Below are 5191 nucleotides of genomic sequence, written 5' to 3'. Positions count from 1 at the left end.
TACAGCTGTGCCCTCACAGAAGTGCATAGCTACAGAGTGTTTTAAAAGTGACCAATTGCAATGCAATCTGAACCGTCATTACATTGAGGGTTCAGATTAAGGTGTTCCAAAGCAAAGCACCTTCATTAATGTTTGTCAGAGCATGCCAGGAACAGAGCTGATATAGCCCAGCTCTACCCCCAGTGCTGTCTTCAGAATGGGAGGGGGAGAAGGGAGGGAAAAAGAGGGGAACTCCCCAGCCTGTATGTATGGTGTGGATTCCTTCTCCCAAGGTGCAGCACTCTGCATTTGCCTATGTTGAACCCCATCCTATTCTCGTCTGCCCACTTTTGTAGTCTGTCTAAATCTAGTTGCAGCCACTCTCTCCCTTTAAGTGTGTCCACCTTACCTCACATCTTAGTGTCATCAGCAAACTTGGACAGCGTGCTTTCCACCCCCTCATCCAAGTCACTGATGAAGATGTTAAACAGTGCGGGCCCCAGGACCAAGCCCTGGGGTACCCCACTGCGCAAATCTTGCCAGGTTGAATACAACCCATCAACCACTACTCTCTGGGTGTGCCTCATCAGCCAATTTTTTACCCATCCAGCTGTGTAGGCATCAATACCACAGTTGCTTAATTTATTGATGAGGATAGGGTGAGAGACAGTGTCAAAGGCCTTCTTAAAGTCTAGAAAGACTATGTCCACTGTGACACCATCATCCAAGGATTTAGTTACCTGGTCATAAAAGGCAATCATTATTGCCTCTGAGCATGATCTCTCCTGCTGGCCCCCCACAGATGTGCTCCTTGATGATTTTCTCCAAGATCTTCCTGAGCACTAAGGTGAGGCTTACAGGCCTATAGTTACCTGGGTCCTCCCTTTCTTGAAAATTGGGACCACATTAGCCAGTTTCTAATCCCCCAGCACCTGGCCAGATGACCACGAATGCTCATACAGCCAGGCCAAGGGCTCCTGCCAGCTCCCTCAACACCCTTAGGTGGAGGGCATCTGGAGCTGCAGATTTCAAAATGTCTAGCCCTTCCAGAAGATCCCTAACTACATCTGTGCTGACTGAAAGCCTGATAGAGCTATCCCCAAGATTGTCCCTACCTCTGGTAGGTGGGATGTCCCAGTCCCTGTTCAAGAAAACAGAGGCAAAGAACCTGTTAAAAATAGTTTCATAGTTTCGTAGTTTCTAGGGTCGGAAGGAACCTGAGCACATCATCTAGTCCGACCCCCTGCCATGGCAGGAAAGAATACTGGGGTCAAATGACCCCAGCAAGATGTTCATCTAACCTCCTCTTAAACACCCCCAGGGTAGGAGCCTGCACCACTTCTCTTGGAAGCTGGTTCCAGACCCTAGCCGCCCTGACCGTGAAGTAGCGCCTCCTGATATCTAACCTAAACCTACCCTCTGCCAGCTTGTGACTGTTATTCCTGGTCACTCCTGGCGGTGCTCGGGGGAACAGTGACTCCCCCAGTGCCTGCTGATCCCCCCCTGACTAGTTTATAACAGGCACAAGATCCCTCTTCAGCCTCCTCTTGTGGAGGCTGAACAGGTTCAGGTCCCGTAGCCTGTCCTCATAGGGCCTGCCCTGTTGTCCCCTGATCATACGAGTGGCCCTCCTCTGGACCCTCTCCATGCTGTCGACATCCCTCTTCAAGTGTCTGGACGCAATACTCCAGCTGCGGCCTGACCAGTGTCGCATAGAGGGGGAGGATCACCTCTTTGGACCTGCTTGAGATACATCTGTGGATGCATGCCAAGGTGCGGTTGGCCTTCCTAACTGCCTCTCCACACTGCTGGCCCATGTTCATCTTGGAGTCAATGATGACCCCCAGATCCCTTTCCGCCTCCGTGCTGACAAGAGGGGTGTTCTCTAACCTGTAGGTATGGTGCCGGTTGTTCCTCCCGAGGTGCATCACCTTGGACTTGTCAGTGTTGAATCCCATCCTAGTCTCATCCGCCCACCCTTGTAACCTGTCGAGGTCTGATTGTAGCCTGTTGCATCCTTCCAGTGTGCCCACGTCTCCCCCACATCTTAGTGTCATCAGCAAATTTGAACAGGGTGCTTTTTACCCCCTCGTCCAAATCACTGATGAAGATGTTGAACAGTGCGGGCCCGAGGACCGAGCCCTGGGGGACCCCACTGCCCACGTCCTTCCAGGTTGAGAAGGACCCATCCACTACCACCCTCTGGGTGCAGCCCACCAGCCAGTTGGCGACCCATTTGACTGTGTGGGTGTCTACACCACAGCCCGCCAGTTTCTTAATGAGAACAGGGTGAGAGACAGTGTCAAAAGCCTTCCGGAAGTCCAGGAAGACTATATCCACTGCTACCCCTGCATCTAATTATCTGGTGATCTGATCGTAAAAGGCCACCAGGTTGGTCTGACAGGACCTGCCACTGATGAACCCATGTTGGTTGCCCCTAAGCATGCAGTCCCCTGCTGGCCCCTCCTGGATGTGCGCCAGCATAATTTTCTCAAACCTTTTGTTGTCCTTAATTCTGGACCCTAGCCTGAGTTCCATCTCTACCTTGGCCTTGTAATAACCCTCCTTCGCTCACGGGCTGAGGAGGCATACTCCGCCTTGGTGATTGCATTGCACTTTAAAATGGACATGTGGCATGGAGTTCCTTGTTCACCAGCTTTCTACAGCCACAGGTATGCCATTTAAAGATACAAGGTGAGGACAGCTGGGGATCAGGAAGATCCCCAGTTCTCACCTCCCCATACTCCAGCACACACGTGCAGCCAGCTACATGCTGCAGGAGATGCGCCATTGGATCTGCAAAATCTTATTGCAGACCCCAAAAACTGTGTGTCCTCCCATGTGAGATCTTAAATGTATAGTATGGCAGGACATACTAGATCTGAGCTAGAATTCTTCAGATCCCATTGCCCATTATTTATATGATGCCATCCTAGAAGTAAGACAGAGACCTGAAAATGTAGGGGTCTGGGAGCTCAGGTGGTGTTTTCGTCGATCCTCCCAGTCTCGGGCTATGGGCTGAGGAGGGAGAGGAGGATCCACGCAGTGAACCAAAGACTGCGGAGCTGGTGTCATCGGGAAGGCTTTGGCTTCCATGACCACAGCCCGCTCTTTGGAGAGAGAGGCAGCGACCTGCTGGGAAGAGATGGCCTCCACCTCTCTCCCCTGGGGAGGAGGCTCTTCTCAGCCAGGCTGGCCGACCTGCTCCACCGGGCTTTAAACTAAGCCCGCTGGGGGATGGGGGGACTGCTGGCCCGCTGAACGGCCCTTGCAAAGCCAGCGGGCCAAGGCACTTAAGGGAGCCCACCCCTGCCCCACCCCTGGCACAATCTGTGGGCAAGGCAAGAGCCCCTAAGGGCACACTTGCCTGCCTGTACACTAATGCCAGGAGCCTGGGTAACAAGCAGGAGGAGCTTGTCCTCCTGCTCAGTGCAAAGAATTATGACGTCATTGGGATAACGGAGACCTGGTGGGATTCCATCCATGACTGGACCACGGGTATACAGGGCTATACCCTGTACAGGAGGGATCGTGTTGACAAAAGGGGCGGGGGTGTAGCTCTCTATGTGAAGGAAAGCTACATGTCCCTGCAAGCTGATGTTGGTGACCGGCATGGACAGCTAGAGACCCTCTGGGTAAAAATTCGTGGGAATAACGGCACAGGGGACACAATGGTGGCAGTCTACTACAGACCTTCCACTCAAAGTCCTGAGCTTCACCAGGAGTTCGCCCGGGAACTGACTGAGGCCGCTTGCTCCAGGACCTTGGTTGTCATGGGTGACTTCAATTCCCCGGACATCTCGTGGGAAGATCACTCAGCAAAATCCGAGCGGTCGCAAAGCTTTCTCTCATGCGTGGATGACCTCTACCTGACTCAAGAAGTCTATGGGCCAACAAGAGGCAAAGCGCTGCTTGACCTGGTACTGGCTACGGGGGACGACCTAATCGGTGACCTAGTGATCGATGGGAAGCTGGGAGACAGCGAACATGAGCTGATCACCTTCACCATCCACCGTAAAGCTGGCAAGTCAGTCATCAACACAGAAGTCCTTGACTTCAGAAAACTCGTCTTTGACAAGCTCAAGAGGCTTGTCGGTCAGGCCCTCAGGGACCGTGACCCCAGGGAGATGGGAGTTCAAGAAGAGTGGTTGCTTCTCAAGGAAGCGATCCTCAATGCACAAGCTAAATCTATTCTAACACAGAGGAAAGGCAGCAAGAAGGCACAGGAGCCCCCCTGGCTCTCCAGGGACCTAGCGGACCTCCTGCAGCTAAAAAGGAAAGCCTACAAAGGATGGAGGACGGGATTCACCTCCAAGGAGAATTATTCTGCACTGGTCTGGTCCTGCAGGGAGCAAACCAGGAAAGTCAAGGCTGCAACTAGCTTCAGGCATCAAGGACAACCAAAAGTCCTTTTTCAGATATGTGGGGAGCCGGAGGAAAAGCAAGGGCAATGTTGGACCCCTGCTAAACCAGATGGGGCAACTGACAACTGACGCCCAGGAAAAAGCCAACCTATTAAAGAGGTACTTTGCATCAGTCTTTCATCAGTCACACGGGATGCCCATGCCTGCTATGGGACAGGGAAATCTGGGTGAGGGGGATCCCCTACCCTCCATCAATGCTGACCTCGTGAAGGAACACCTTGAGAAGCTGGATACCTTCAAGTCAGCCGGCCCTGACAATCTGCACCCCAGGGTACTCAAGGAGCTGGCGAGTGTCATAGCCCAGCCCCTGGCACGGATCTTTGAAAAGTCCTGGCGCTCTGGTGTAGTGCCCGAAGACTGGAAGAAGGCCAATGTGGTGCCGATCTTCAAGAAAGGGAGGAGAGTGGATCTGGCTAACTACAGGCCCATTAGCCTGACTTCTATCCTGGGGAAGATCTTAGAAAAGTTTATTAAGGAGGCCATCCTTGAGGGACTGGCCCAGGCTAACATCCTAAGGGATAGCCAGCACGGGTTTGTTGCGGATAGGTCTTGTTTGACCAATCTCATTTCCTTCTATGACCAGGTGACCTATCACCTGGACAAGGGAGAAGAGATTGATGTCATATATCTTGACTTCAAAAAAGCCTTTGATCTGGTATCCCATGATCACCTCTTGGCCAAACTGCCCAGTTGTGGCCTTGGCTCCACCACAATCCGCTGGCTGGGAAACTGGCTCCGTGGTCGGACCCAGAGGGTTGTAATTGATGGCAGTCACTCATCGTGGTGCC

The sequence above is a fragment of the Crocodylus siamensis genome, chromosome 4 (genome assembly GCF_052110815.1).
Source record: "Crocodylus siamensis isolate JL-2025a chromosome 4, ASM5211081v1, whole genome shotgun sequence".
NCBI classification, from domain to species: domain Eukaryota; kingdom Metazoa; phylum Chordata; order Crocodylia; family Crocodylidae; genus Crocodylus; species Crocodylus siamensis.
Note: the sequence above shows the minus strand (reverse complement) of the source record.